This window comes from Homalodisca vitripennis, chromosome 1, assembly GCF_021130785.1.
Source record: "Homalodisca vitripennis isolate AUS2020 chromosome 1, UT_GWSS_2.1, whole genome shotgun sequence".
NCBI classification, from domain to species: Eukaryota; Metazoa; Arthropoda; class Insecta; order Hemiptera; family Cicadellidae; genus Homalodisca; species Homalodisca vitripennis.
This window is the reverse complement of record NC_060207.1, coordinates 59,067,960-59,083,498: the sequence shown is the minus strand read 5'-3', so window position 1 is coordinate 59,083,498 and position 15,539 is coordinate 59,067,960. Positions and strand designations below refer to the sequence as shown.

Below are 15,539 nucleotides of genomic sequence, written 5' to 3'. Positions count from 1 at the left end.
GGCCAGTGAAGTGTGAAGTGGGGCTAGGCCGGGTCAGGCTGCACGACCGTCGCCAATAGCCTCACGACCGATAGGACCGAGGGAGTATCACGTCTCGGTCGTGTTGGGCGTATACTTTACCGGAGGTGATCCTGAGCCTACTGCCCTACATTGGCGTGGAGATAGTCTCGTCATCGGACAGCGTGGCTCTTGTTTAGTACCACCATCGGACAGCGTGGTTCTTGTTTAGTACCACCTTCGGACAGCGTGGATCTTGTTTAGTACCACCATCGGACAGCGTGGTGGACTCTTGTTTAGTACCACCATCGGACAGCGTGGTTCTTGTTTAGTACCACCTTCGGACAGCGTGGATCTTGTTTAGTACCACCATCGGACAGCGTGGTGGACTCTTGTTTAGTACCACCATCGGACAGCGTGGTTCTTGTTTAGTACCACCTTCGGACAGCGTGGACCTTGTTTAGTACCACCATCGGACAGCGTGGTGGACTCTTGTTTAGTACCACCATCGGACAGCGTGGTGGACTCTTGTTTAGTACCGCCATCGGACAGCGTGGCTCTTGTTTAGTACCACCATTGGACAGCGTGGCTCTTGTTTAGTACCACCATCGCACAGCGTGGCTCTTGTTTAGTACCACCATTGGACAGCGTGGTGGACTCATTGTCAATGTTCTACAGAAGTGCTGTTTCTTACTAGGCACAAATAGAAAAGTCCTTCCTTTACTCAAAGGCCAGTTCTAAAGTTTTGTTTATTCACTTTCATATTAGAAATGTGTAAATGTGTTAATTTACCACTTTTGTATTTTTATACAAATTTCTTCTATGCAATTGTCACAACAGACCCGTCAAGTGTCCTTATTTCAACAGCCAACATCTATCTCCAACAAAATACTGTAACTATTTTACAGTGAAACTTACTGTAAGTAAAAAGTATAATTTTCTCAATAATTTCTAAACATTATTTATTGATCAGCATTCTATAAAAGTACCCAGCAATTACAAATGTTACAACTGATTATGAATGTAGGTGAGGGAAGATTCTATAATCATCAAAGGACGTTGAACGTTACACGCCAGAACTTATACAGCAGAAATGCTATAAACATAACTCACTTGTGTAATATGTCATAATTAATCCAGTCAAGGCCAGACAGTTACTGTACGGAGACTGTAACTCAATACATGCAAGATGACTCATGCCGTCACGCTCTTGACTGACAGAACTCTGTTCACTGTAGAACGTTACACGCCAGAACATGTACTGCAGAAGTTATATAAACGTAACCCACTTGTGTAATATGTCATAATTAATCCAGTCAAGGCCAGACAGTTACTGTACGGAGACTGTAACTCAATACATGCAAGATGACTCATGCCGTCACGCTCTTGACTGACAGAACTCTGTTCACTGTTGAACGTTACACACCAGAACTTATACAGCAGAAATGCTATAAACATAACTCACTTGTGTAATATGTCATAATTAATCCAGTCAAGGCCAGACAGTTACTGTACGGAGACTGTAACTCAATACATGCAAGATGACTCATGCCGTCACGCTCTTGACTGACAGAACTCTGTTCACTGTAGAACGTTACACGCCAGAACATGTACTGCAGAAGTTATATAAACGTAACCCACTTGTGTAATATGTCATAATTAATCCAGTCAAGGCCAGACAGTTACTGTACGGAGACTGTAACTCAATACATGCAAGATGACTCATGCCGTCACGCTCTTGACTGACAGAACTCTGTTCACTGTAGAACGTTACACGCCAGAACATGTACTGCAGAAGTTATATAAACGTAACTCACTTGTGTAATATGTCATAATTAATCCAGTCAAGGCCAGACAGTTACTGTACGGAGACTGTAACTCAATACATGCAAGATGACTCATGCCGTCACGCTCTTGACTGACAGAACTAAGTGCACTGTTGAAGGTTACTGTCTTGTCTGTCTTCTTTTCTCCAACAAGGGACTGTTATTACTGGCCATTTTTGGCTCTAGTGACGAAAGCTTGCCCTTATCAGACAGTCCTGACTGACAACGGCGCTTCTCTATAAACAATCCACGGAGATGGACATCGATTCGGAGAACTCCTTCTGCTTTATTAATTCATCAGCCTTGAATGACTCAGTCACATCCTCCACAGGCTGTTCACTCATCCTCGCGAAATTCCAGGGAGTTGAACAACTGCATTCTTTGGGCTACATACGTTACCATTTCTACCTCATATGTCACTGTTTAATCTCGTTTTATGGTATTAACTTAATTTACTCCTGTTTTTAAATAATTTATGCTGTTCAATGAAACAGTCGATCTTGAACGAGTTGTGGTCTGATATGGGCTACAAGTCGTATTTGGTAATTATAATAAATATAATATACAAATTATTCGTAGTTACCATCAGTTAGTTGTTATTAAAAGAGCACAGTTTGTTTCAAATGCGTGTGTGGAAATAATTAGGCAATACCGTCTAAACGTAGGGCCAGTTAATAAAGCATTTGTGCTTCAAGAGGGTTATTGGGTTTTTTTTCTAGGGGAAAGTGATGTGAAATTATTCAAGTAAAATGGTAACTCTTTTGTTACCTTTACAATGAAACAATGCAGTGATTTAGCTTTCACCTATCTTCACCTATGATTTTAAAAGAGAACAAACGTTACATCTAAATGAAGTGACTTATTTTTATGTTCGAAATATTTGAGTTGCACAGATAACATATTCTCGTAACTATATAATTTTGATGAATTTAATATAAATGTTGGTTATTTTTTATTATTGCCAGGATTTTTGATAAATGTCTCATTATTTTTTATTTTATTTGTGTGTGTGTGTGTGTGTGTGTGTGTGTGTGTGTGTGTGTGTGTGTGTGTGTGTGTGTGTGTGTTTCGTTACATGTTGTGAGTCCACAAATATTCCAAGTGGCAACACATTTAGGCGTGGGATGAGTATCTTCTCATAAACTGGTCTACAATGAAATGTTTAACTACATCTTCAAACTTTCTTTTGAATTCAAAAATAGCAGTTGATCATATAGTGTTGTGTATGCGTTCACAATCCCTGAAATTGACTCTTTTATCAAGAACAAGACAGCTCATGGCCCGAGAGCTTCAACATTTGACTTCAGTAGTTGCCAGATCAGGTCAGCACGTTAATAACACAGCACAGCACAGTCACAATCAGCGTTATCTCTGGCACGTGTGGTGGATTGACATTAGTCAGCCACCACTGTTTCCGGCTCTGGAGTGTTACTGAGGAAACACATTAGTAGTGACCCAGATGTGCCTCTCAGCATCGGTAATCTAGGAGAGTGCTGGAGTACTGTCATATTATTAGTTCTTCACACAAACAAATACATCATTTGTCACCCTCTTCTCGAAGTGATCTCTTTTAATATATCTAAGAATACTCAGGCATTCTGATCTGAATTATAAGACTTTGTACGACCTATGAATCATCGATAGTACAGGATTGAAAGCGTTGTGTAAAACTCGTATAGACAGACATTGTCGTGATGAGAGAAAGGAGATTTGGTTTTTAGTTTCAAAGCAAAAAAAAAAAAAAAAATATTGTGTATCGTAGTATTGTTTTACACATGAATTTTCATCATGAACAGGATGATTTTGCAAGTTTTTTTCAAAATGTATTGTTTTGAACTGTACAAAATAACGGAATTTAAATAAAACTCTACTTTAGCATTCTTTGTTCAGATTGCCTGCCTATGTTCTTACGGTTTTATGTCTACTGAATCAGGTGTTCCCCCTTCACCGATGTTTACAGTTTATGTAAGACTGAATGGGGTGAATAGATAAGACCCGAGCGGTGTACTGACCAAACCGTAAACAGTCGCTCGCTCGCCCACCCACACCGAGAATGGTGTGAAATGAAGTGAAGGAAGGCAAGAAAGCTAAAGTATTCTTCGGTGTGGGTGGAAGAGGAATTCTAGGAAACGAATACCGTCAGAGGGCCAGACGGAAATAACCCAACATAAACAGCTGATGATTGGTGGTGGAGTTTGGCGCGCGTGGCAGAGCAGTGGCTTATAACATTCCAGTAGAGGTGCGCGCGCAGCCTCTCCTCAGCTGTTGGACAAACATGGCTCGCTGGATGATCCAACAGGTGATTTGTTAGGTGAAGGTTGACATTCCGGTTGGTGGTTCCAGTTACAATTCGGCCACCTATTTCCTTACAGTAGTCCTATATCCAGATTCAAAATATGTGAATTTATAGATTCTCTGATCATCAACGTGAGCGTATACTGTGAACAACATACCGTTATTAGCAGAACGTTTCAATACGCCTACAACAATGCACTTTATAACTAAGTATATATCTTCTAAAACATAGGTACACAGTGTAACAGTATATTTAATCAGTAGCATAACATATAAATACGAGAACAATTTACCTTATCACTGGTATAGCGTACACACACAGCAATGTACTTATTCACTAACATAACGTCTACACAAACAGCAATGTACCTATCATTAGTAGCATAACATTTAAATACGCATAGAAAAATGTGCTTCACTTGTGCATATATTTTTTTGTTTTCGCTGATTTCGGTATTTTCAAGTGTTCTTACGTTAGAGGTAATAACGAACTTAAAGTAAATCGTTGGTCTGTTTTAATCAGGGAGTGTTGATATGATTTAAACATGTTCAGTGTTTTCTTCAGATTCAAACTTTGGAAATATCAATGTCTCGGTCAATAACAACTGGACCAAAACTCCCAGTGTTAACTTCTACACTTTCACATAGAAACGGCGACCAAAGATCCGCAAGAGCAGGACACTGGACACCGGAGAGGTACTAGCGTCGATGGTCGGTCAGGACAAGTTTCCGTAAAGTGTTCTACAAGGAGGTCAGGGTCGATGAAAGGACGCCGCAGCCGCAGTCCAATTGTGACTTGCGACTTCTCTGTCAGGTTTGGCCGCTGTCACAGTTTCCCTTCTAACTTACCGAATACGTTGCACTTTTCTCGGGAAGCGTCATTTTGCAGCATACGTGACCTGCCGTGTGACACATATTCACGATCAATTGGTAATCTCAATGGTGTTGTCACTTAGAATACCGAAAACGAGATATTGTTAATGAAATTTGGCTTGGTTCATTCTGGAAATTCACGCAAATATTGTTTCCCAAAATCAATTGTTGGATTGATTATGGTGGATCATCGACTACTTGGAATGTATATGTTTTGACTATGCGTGCGGAGGCTACCAAGTACCAGTACAGGCGTTACTCACGACTACTGCACCAGTAGGCGCTTCAGCTAGGGAGGCAGAGTCTGTAGCTCCCGAACTGAACACTGCCATTGTTTATGGTCGAGGCGCGGCGTGATCTCTGCCCGGCCGAGACGAATGGCCCTGGAGTCTGGTCCGCGACCGTCTTGTTGGCGCTCTGTATTCTTTCCTCAGACAAACTCTGTAGCCAATCGTCTACCATCTCAATTGTTCTTTCAGATTTGAGATATTGACAAAATTTTAGTAAAAATGCAATTCATGACTGAAGTAGTTCTTTATTTCGATATATTAATGACAGTAAATTTGTTACAGTTATAACTCTCATTCCCACATCAAGATGTATAGCCGGAGTATTTGTGTAAGTAACTAAGAGAGACATAAGCGTGAAGCAGAGTATCGATTGATCAGCTATGTCATCTTGGATACATTTTAGATGAATGAAAGGTCATTCTGTTGAACCGCGTCATTGCAGAGTGATTGTGCCAAACCCAACCATTATGTACCGTAGTAGGCCTACGATCTACAACTACAGCAGGTGACGATACAGCGTGTGGAGCTGTCCAGTCACATTAACTGTTGTGCGAGCGCCTTCTCGATCCTTATAAGGCATTGATCCAGCTAGTCTGAGACTGGCTGCTAATTAATACTATCCACCCGAGTTTTTAGTGCAGCATTGTTCATTTAAATTACTTTTATTTCATTAATACTGACTTTTTCATCAATATTATGTTTAAAATGTATGTCTGGTTATCATGTTAAATGCATTAAGTTAATTATACATTAAAGTTACTCTTAAACCTCATCAATTGGTTGAGTCAAGAAATGCTACAGCTGCTCGATTTCGAAACCTTAAAGATCAATCCACATAGATTACATTGTATTTTTGTACAAGTCATATAAAGGAACTTATATATATATTATATATATATATATATATATATATATATATATATAAAAAACAAATTGTTTTTAGAATATAACTGTATGTATACTATTGACGTTTCAAACAACATACTACTTAATCCTGTGTCAGTTGTTCAAAGTTGTAATGGAAATAAGAAAATTACCAACTATATTTTTATAATAACCAATAGACCAGTCTCCATATCGTGATTTCGTGCAAAAAACTGTCAAGTGACGATGGTAGTCGTACGAAGAGAATTTATTTATGATTTAGTTCTAGTAAAAATCAAGAAAACCACACATTTACTGTACAATGTAGACTATCTACACAGTCAAGCCAATATGAATTTTAAAATGGTCAAATTTTTAAGATTTGTTCGTGTACGGGAAATGGAGCTCATTAGAGTAAACAATTCTCGAATTATTTTCTTAACGAAACTAGTATTTTAAATAATCCTTTATATGGGGAAAAATGTATAAGGACTCATATTTAATGTTATGAAAGTCTTACTTTTGTACGATGACGTATTCTATAAATGATGTAATGAAATGTAACATTCTTTCTGGATTTGTTGTGTGAACAAATTTCTGGGCTATTTTATATATCTTTTTTAAAGATGTTTGTTACTTGTCGGTATTAACAATATGTTAATAAACTTAAATATTGTACTTTTTTGGAATTCGAAAACTGAACCGTTGGATCCTAAAGCACAAAGTATCAATATGAATCAAACATACCTGACTGCGGACTACATTGAATATTCATCTCTTAGTTTCACATAAACATCACGCCGCAGGCGTTGAACGAACTCTACAGAACCCTACAGTGGAGTCAGTTGCATATAAAATGCATTGTTACATTACATTTTCCATTTAGGTTGGGAGAGTTGGGTTACATAGTCTCTCATGTTACAGTTGCAGTTACAGTCACAGTTCCATGTAAGTAACCATGCAGCACAAGTCGTGGCAAGGTTGAGTGGTGCGAGTTTCACAACAGCAGAAGACCTAGTGGTGCACCTGGTGGCACAGAGCCTCTGCCATCTGTTCTGTTGGTAAACTGTGTTAGTTGTGCTAGATAAACGCCAGGCAGCTGTTGGCTTTGGAGTCTTCAATACTTCTCGTCATATTCATATTCAACGTTCCAATTCCATTTCCAGCCCCAGAGATTATTTAGTCTGATATGAAAACTGAAATGTAACCCCGAGTACATGTGTGTAACATATTCAAGCATGAATGTAAAAGACGCGCATGTAAAACTGACTGAAAGTACAGAAAATGTTGGCAAACAACGCGGCAGTCTACGGAATGAAGATAGTGGAAACCAATTTCGTTCTGCGCAACACAGCATATTTCACTTCTCTTTGACGTTTTATAAATTGTACTGGAATTAGACTAATGGACCTGTAGCTTCAAATTACGCAGTTTTCTTGCGATACTGAACTCGTTACTATTGTAACAATCCTTATTATTTGTTATATACAACTTGGTCAACATTTGTCATAGAATTAACTGATAGAAGACAGGGTATGTTTTGTTTTGAGAGCGCTCTTAAAAAGTATTACGGTTGTTACATAAGTCCGTCCATACATTGACTTTTTCATACCATCAATTCACTCAAAAAGTTTGACATTAATCCTAGAAACTTGATGTATCAATTGGTGAAATCGAATTTTACATTTAATCGGTATTTTCGAAGTCGAAGCACATGCTATATCTCGCAATCTGAAAGGTCTTGTATCTTCAACCCAGGATCCGGTAGAGACCAGGCCGTGTCTTCAATCAGCACAGCATCCACGACTGAGCCGCGGGCTTGTTTATGACGTCATTATTGCACAGGGCTAGGTGAGCGCTGATTGGCTTGGCCCGGCAGTGATTGACTCTGACCCGGCCAATCAGCGTCCTTCATTGCGGCCTAACAACTGTTGGTGCGAGCAATATTTATACAGCAATAACACGACTGGCACTAGCCGGCTGGCGCGACGTTGTGACCTTGACGACAGTACAGTTGGAGTAATCTTCACTATCAATATACACTCTTTGTACGTCCACAGCCATTGTACGGGTTGTTTTAGAGGGGTCTGTAAAAATGTTGGTTATTTAAAATACCAACATTTTTAAAATTAAAGCTTTTTTTAAACAAACATTGGTGATGAACAAAGTCATGACGTTTTTAATGACGTGAAAGAATTCTTTTCAATGTCATATTTATTAAAATACATAAACAAGTTTATTGGACCCCACTACACAGGCCATGGACAAGCCTAGCGTCTAGCCTATTCAGATAATAACTTACAACCGGTTTCAGGTTAGGCTTACAACAACTGTATAAGGTAAAAAAACTGCTGAAAATAAAAATATTAATTTATTACAGCATGCACCTGGTCATATCTTTAGGGAGTGACATGTTAAAAAAATGAATTAAGAACATTAAGTTTGTATGACAATGAAATTTAATTTCAGAAACGCCACGTTTTTAAATAAACGTTTAAATTAAACAAATTAGTTGTTTGGGAATAAAAACTTGTTATTCAGTTGAGTCGGATTTCATATACGTAAGTATTTTAAAATAAGGTATCCTTATCTTGAAAAGTGTTTCTTTTGGTTTGATAGTAAGACGTTTATCAATTCTGCGTCTAATGCTTCTGCTCCTGGAATGATTTATAACTTTTTTAAATATTTTAAATATTTAATATTTATATATTTATTTATATAATTTTAATATTTAAATTAATATTTTTGTTTGTCTGTTTTAAGAAAAGGTGGTCAGGTTGTGATCAATTCAATTAAACAAAATAATGATTCCATCCGAAAATCAATTTCATCACCCTTAATGTGTACAATGTTCTCTATTTAGCCTGTAAAACATGACATCGACAGCCAGATGTTCAGCCGCGAGGGATAGACAGAGCCTGCCCACTGTCCATCTGAGCGTTAGTGACGATCAAACAAAACTCGAGTTGGTAGTTTACACTTGCACACACAAGCCCACTCGTACACGTTTCACTCTAAAGGGGAATTGTATTGTGTGGGTTGTGTCAGCACTGCCTTTCTGACTACAGAATGAAAACAGTCTTTACCTTCTGAATATATAAAGCTCTTCGATGCCGAGTTCTTGTTTCTACTGAAGTCGTTTACTTTTAGGCTGTGTAGAATTGCTATTGTGGTAACATCTTCGTAAATTAAACAGTTTTCAGTTAATTCTTATATTTATTTAGTCCAGGTTTGTTGTTGATGCCATTTGTTGTTTTATCTCTCTTTATAATATAAATATCATTACCTCAATAAAAATGTATGTTACAGGTAATTTTAATTTGAATATTTAAACCAATTTTTGAGATTATTTATGTTATTTGTTTCTCAGTGACCGCCGGCAATGCTATACTATCTTCCATTACTAATTATGATTTAAAACAATATAACAATTCCCACATTCCGATTTCTACCATACATTGACAATCAAAATTTCAACCTTTGAAAACCGATATTTAACGGTGAAAACTTCGAAAATACTCGAAATTAATGAACGAGTTAAGCTACGGCGCGGCGCGGCGTCTAGTTTATAACAGGAAAGGATCGTCTTGCCCAACAACAGACTGCATCGGTGCCAGAAAATAGGCGACTAAAATGTAAACTACTCTGTATTCACGGCCGTTAATGGGTTTAGAAACTGGGTCAGGGATGCTTCCTTAGCATCAGCAACAGCTCTGGCTCCGGTGAGACTGTATGTGGTGGGGTGGGGGGGGCTCACCCTCTCCCCACCCTTATAATCAGCACCTGAGTCACGCCCTGCCGTGGAAATCAATTAGTGTTGAAGGGAGCATCATTTCCCGTCACTTAGCTCTATGCAGCAAAGGTTTGTGATTGGCGCAACATTCATACGATGATACTTTTCTCTTTAGCTAAAGTACAAGAGATCGTCCCCTCACTCCTAGACACACGGTGGCCGCCTGCCATGGCACAGCCTCAGGGACGTCACGTCACGTGACCTCGTCTGCTCCCTGACCCTCGCTGTTTCACGGTCTACTACATCGCACTAGGACTCTCTCCAGCATTCCTTCAGGCTCTATACATTATAGATATCCTCCGTAATATCATCCGTTTATCACTTCCGAAACTATTTACTACTTTTCCCGTGTATAAGCTTGTATTCTCTGCGTTGTTAAGAATATAGAATACTAAAAACCTCAAGATAGGTTTGATCTGTATTAATTCAAGCCGACATTGGACTGACGATGAGGTTCTTTGAAAGCCTACATAATTATACGATAAAATATAAGGGAGGCATAGTTTCGTTTTGACAATAACTTTTCTACCCTGGCTACCGCTTACGAAGTTAATTTAAATGAAAATTCCTTGACAACCAAAGCGCATAACTGTCGCCCTAGTTTTCCCTGGAGCGTCGAGCCAAAGTAAGTTTAGTTTGAGGTTTTCTTGACTCATTCATCTCTCTTCACCCCTTCTATGACGTCAATCCCCTGAGTCACGAGGTGCGCTGCCAACACACACAGTGACATCACCCGCTAGTCCGGTCTTGCTAAGTACCATGTGTGCCGTACTTGTTTGGCTTGGATCAGGACCGAAAGAAGGAAATAAAGTCTTAAAATAGCGAATTATGCTCCTTTCACGAGAAGGTTGTACTGCTATTTCAAACACTTGTACGGTCGCGTGATTTAGGATAATAAATACTCAGTCACTTGAGAGTGGGGATCACTTAACTTTTTGTTGACAAACAAAACAGTTTTGTGCCTGTAAACACATAACTCAGAGAAGTGGTAAAGTAAATAGAGTAGAAAATAATATCAAAATAACGCACATTATAGTAACACATTTAAAAAATAATATGATACTTTGAAATATATATGGCGGTACGGTACGGTTCTACAGCATTTTTTTATCTCAAACTTCATGAGAAATAATTTTCATAGCAGGTTGTATAGTTTAGTAATATTTGTCAGAAGATTCGCTTGCGGCAGTAACGTTGACTGGACTACCTTGTTGGACACCGTTTCAAGTTTATATCAGTCCACATAGCGTTCTCTTTCAACAGGTTTATCTTTTATCTTATTTACCTCTCCCTCCGTCCAGGGGAGTGCTGGGCGTGACCTGGTGTTCTAGGGGCTGTGGCTTTCATTATTATTTAACACATGACGTCGGAACAAGTCGCGATATTTCTTATTAAACTCGTTCTTTTATTATCCTTTCGAATAAAACATCTAGTTATTTTTATGTTGCAGTAAGCAGTACGCGCACAGTCACGAAAATATTTTATGTTTAATATATGTTAGGAAATAAAACTGCCTGGAACGAGTATGTTGGAAATAGTTGTTTAGTATTTTGGTGGATACAGAGAGTTGGGGCGGACACACTGTTCGTGACCCTGAATTCACTTCGTGGTACTCTGCTAGACGTGAGTAAAATATAGAAGTCGCTGCGACTAGTTAAAGTGCTACAGAAGTGATAATCTAAGGTTTTACAGTTTAATGTTCGAAGGGAATCAATATTTTAAAGTTAACCTACTAACATGTTCTTGGTAATGAAATACCTAACTTTACATAATATACTACTTCGTCGGCAAGTATCTATTACGATATTGTGATGGGCTGGGCTGTTGTAGCTGTATAGTTGTCATAGCTATGATAGTGTTTTCAGTTTTATCGTGCTCCTCCTTCGATCCCCTTGAATCTGGGCATTATTCAAGAACGCCGTCAAATCGTTCCTCAGTTGGTCAGCTAATATCCGTGACGATGTTTTAATTGTCCATGTCTGTGTATAGTAAATATTGTTCTTGTGCTTTGCTCGGTCGGACCCTTATGGCACAGGTCTATTAAATACAAATTAAATACTTAATATATACTAGTTTGGGTGAAGGTCTAAATGAGAGGGTATCGAAAATGGTTTAAAATGTGAAGTAGTAGTATTTGTCTCACATTGACACACTTAAAATCAACCGTCGGACACTTAAATAAATGTTAAATTCAGATACTCTTAAAGATGCGACTTACAGTCTTTTTAAGTACTCAAGTTTAAGTGCGGTCAATCTGAAGCGTACCAAGGTAGGAAAAATATAATCCTAGAAAAAGATTATCGTTTCATATTTTAACCCTCTTCATACCGTTCCATTTAGACATCCACCGTCATTAGTGTGGTTGACGATCGATGTATTTCTTTGGGCAAATTTGTCAATCGATTTTAAGAAAAACCAGGTTGTGATCTTATACAATGGAAATATTTCTCTGCTTTTCTACACTATAAAAACATAGACGAGTGTGATTTTTTTAGGAGCACAACATTAAAAACGTAAAGTAGCATTAATAGAATTCTCACATAAAAGTGTGCTAATACGATATTGTACAACAAAATAATAATGCTCACATTGAAATATATAGGACTTAAATATATAGTCCATTATTAGGACATATAACATTTATTGCATTTATAATTTTATTTTATTTAATTATCATGACGTCAACATATTTTTCAAAGTATTTCATTACATTAGCACTGTATAAAAAAATAATTTCTGTAAGCCATGAGTCCCGAGGACAGCCAAATGTAAGATTGAGTCAGCCAACTATGGAATCGTGTGTTTAGTGGTGACCGTCGGCGAGATATCTAGAAGGGGTTAAGAAGTCCCCTCGGCGACAGAAGTAGGTACGCCCCTGGCAGTAGGGCGTGCCGAGCCGCTGCCGGTGTCTTATCGACCGACCGTGGCGTAGTCAGCTGTTGGTTGGTGGTCAGGGTGAGAGTAGGGTTCGGGTTCATTGCTCACTAAATATTGTCCAAGGTCGTCGCCCTCGGCCCCCTACCGGCGATCCGGTTCTTATATCGATCCAATCGAACGACTCGGCGGATTCTTTCGTTCTCTGATCTAATCCACTTTGTTCTTTGTTTACGTAACATTAGCACAGCGGTCTTTGTATCAGTGTCATGGTAGGTCTACTAGCATATGCCATGATGAGATCCGTGCGCAATTAATTATGATTTTAGGACTATTATTACCGAAGTTGAATAAAGATCTGAACGGACTTTCTCGCCCAAGAGACTAAGTAGAAGTCAAATTCGCATATGATGCATATGACCTGCCAATGTTAGTTCCTAGGTCTGGTTGTCGGATTGCGTTGTGAACTATGTTCCCGCCTTTCTCATCGTAAACGTGTTTTAATTAAGCACACCCACTTTAAAAATCTTTTAATTGGAATTCAAATTATTAAACCTGTAATACATTTAATTACGTAAATAATTATTTATCTGTAATTCAGGCCTGATAGAAGCCTGAATTTCATTCATGAGGAACTCCAATAAAGAGCCAATGCCCAGTGGGCAATCAAGGCTGCAGTGGCAGTGACTGAGATAGTAATCTGTGTGTTGCATGTACCGCTGAAAGAGCCAATGTCCCAGTAGATAATGAAGTACTGCAGGCAGTAGCCAGGCCCAGGTCAAGTAGATGAGACAGCAGCAATCATTGCGATGTGTGTATCGATGAAAGAGCCAATGTTCCAGTGGGCAATCAAGGCTGCAGTGGCAGTGACTGAGAGTAATCTGTGCGTTGCGTGTACCGCTGAAAGAGCCAATGTCCCAGTGGACAATTAAGGTTGCAGTGGCAGTGACTGAGATAGTAATCTGTGCGTTGCATGTACCGCTGAAAGAGCCAATGTCCCAGTGGACAATCAAGGATGCAGTGGCAGTGACTGAGACAGTAATCTGTGCGTTGCGTGTACCGCTGAAAGAGCCAATGTCCCAGTGGACAATCAAGGCTGCAGTGGCAGTGACTGAGACAGTAATCTGTGTGTTGCATGTACCGCTGAAAGAGCCAATGTCCCAGTAGATAATCAAGTACTGCAGGCAGTAGCCAGGCCCAGGTCAAGTAGATGAGACAGCAGCAATCATTGCGATGTGTGTATCGATGAAAGAGCCAATGTTCCAGTGGGCAATCAAGGCTGCAGTGGCAGTGACTGAGACAGTAATCTGTGTGTTGCATGTACCGCTGAAAGAGCCAATGTTCCAGTGGACAATTAAGGCTGCAGTGGCAGTGACTGAGATAGTAATCTGTGCGTTGCATGTACCGCTGAAAGAGCCAATGTCCCAGTGGACAATCAAGGATGCAGTGGCAGTGACTGAGACAGTAATCTGTGCGTTGCGTGTACCGCTGAAAGAGCCAATGTCCCAGTGGACAATCAAGGCTGCAGTGGCAGTGACTGAGACAGTAATCTGTGTGTTGCATGTACCGCTGAAAGAGCCAATGTCCCAGTAGATAATCAAGTACTGCAGGCAGTAGCCAGGCCCAGGTCAAGTAGATGAGACAGCAGCAATCATTGCGATGTGTGTATCGATGAAAGAGCCAATGTTCCAGTGGGCAATCAAGGCTGCAGTGGCAGTGACTGAGACAGTAATCTGTGTGTTGCATGTACCGCTGAAAGAGCCAATGTTCCAGTGGGCAATCAAGGCTGCAGTGGCAGTGACTGAGACAGTAATCTGTGTGTTGCATGTACCGCTGAAAGAGCCAATGTCCCAGTGGATAATCAAGTACTGCAGGCAGTAGCCAGGCCCAGGTCAAGTAGATGAGACAGCAGCAATCATTGCGATGTGTGTATCGCTGAAAGCCTTGCGACTAGTTTATGGCTGCGTATGAATGGGCCACACTTGTTAGGCGCATGACTCATCCTGATAACCGTGATTATCATTATCAGCGGCCATTCATTTCATTCATTCTGGTTTACAATCGTGCCCAATTAATGGTCGCACGTCATACTATTGATGGGATCGATATCGCAATCTGAGACCTCAAGTCGCGTTGGTTTAGATCAGAGGGTATTTTTGTCAGATTTATTGACTGTTTGGAATCCTAAAGTCAAGAGGGAATTTACCAAAGTTCAAAATTAAAAATTTCTCAGTGAAGCAGTAGTGGGAGAACAACTTATAAATCTTTAACAAAATGTAGTATTTATTTTCAACGATAGATGTTTGAACGGAACTAAGTAGGAAAACATGATAAGTATTAATGAATACGTGAAGAAATATTTAATACGGACAACTAAAGAAGGATTATACGACCTTCTGCTCAGGTTGGCAGACCTATATTATCTTATAAATGTACTGAATTTAATGTGCGTGTCGACTTTACAAGATTTGGAAAACATATTTCGTTTTCTAGTTTTGAAACCCCAAACTATAACAAAAATTTCCTTGTTAGAAGATCATAGACATGTAGGGTCAAGTGTTTATAATAATATGACTTAAAGTTGTTATTGTGTGCTGTTTGTTACTTGTGGTACCCCATTGTGAAATGAAAATACCACGTCTGTGGTAAATCATAAATTACATGCATTTAAAATTCATGATTGGTTATAAATGATTTGAATGAATCATTATGGACATTTGTCACAAA

At 39.3% G+C, this 15,539-nt stretch overlaps 1 protein-coding gene across 19 annotated transcripts in view; it reads left to right on the top strand.

Moving 5' to 3' along the window:
* Nucleotides 1-15,539, top strand: part of LOC124362392 (LIM domain and actin-binding protein 1) — a 165,282-nt gene that overhangs the window by 37,448 nt on the left and 112,295 nt on the right. The window lies entirely within an intron of this gene.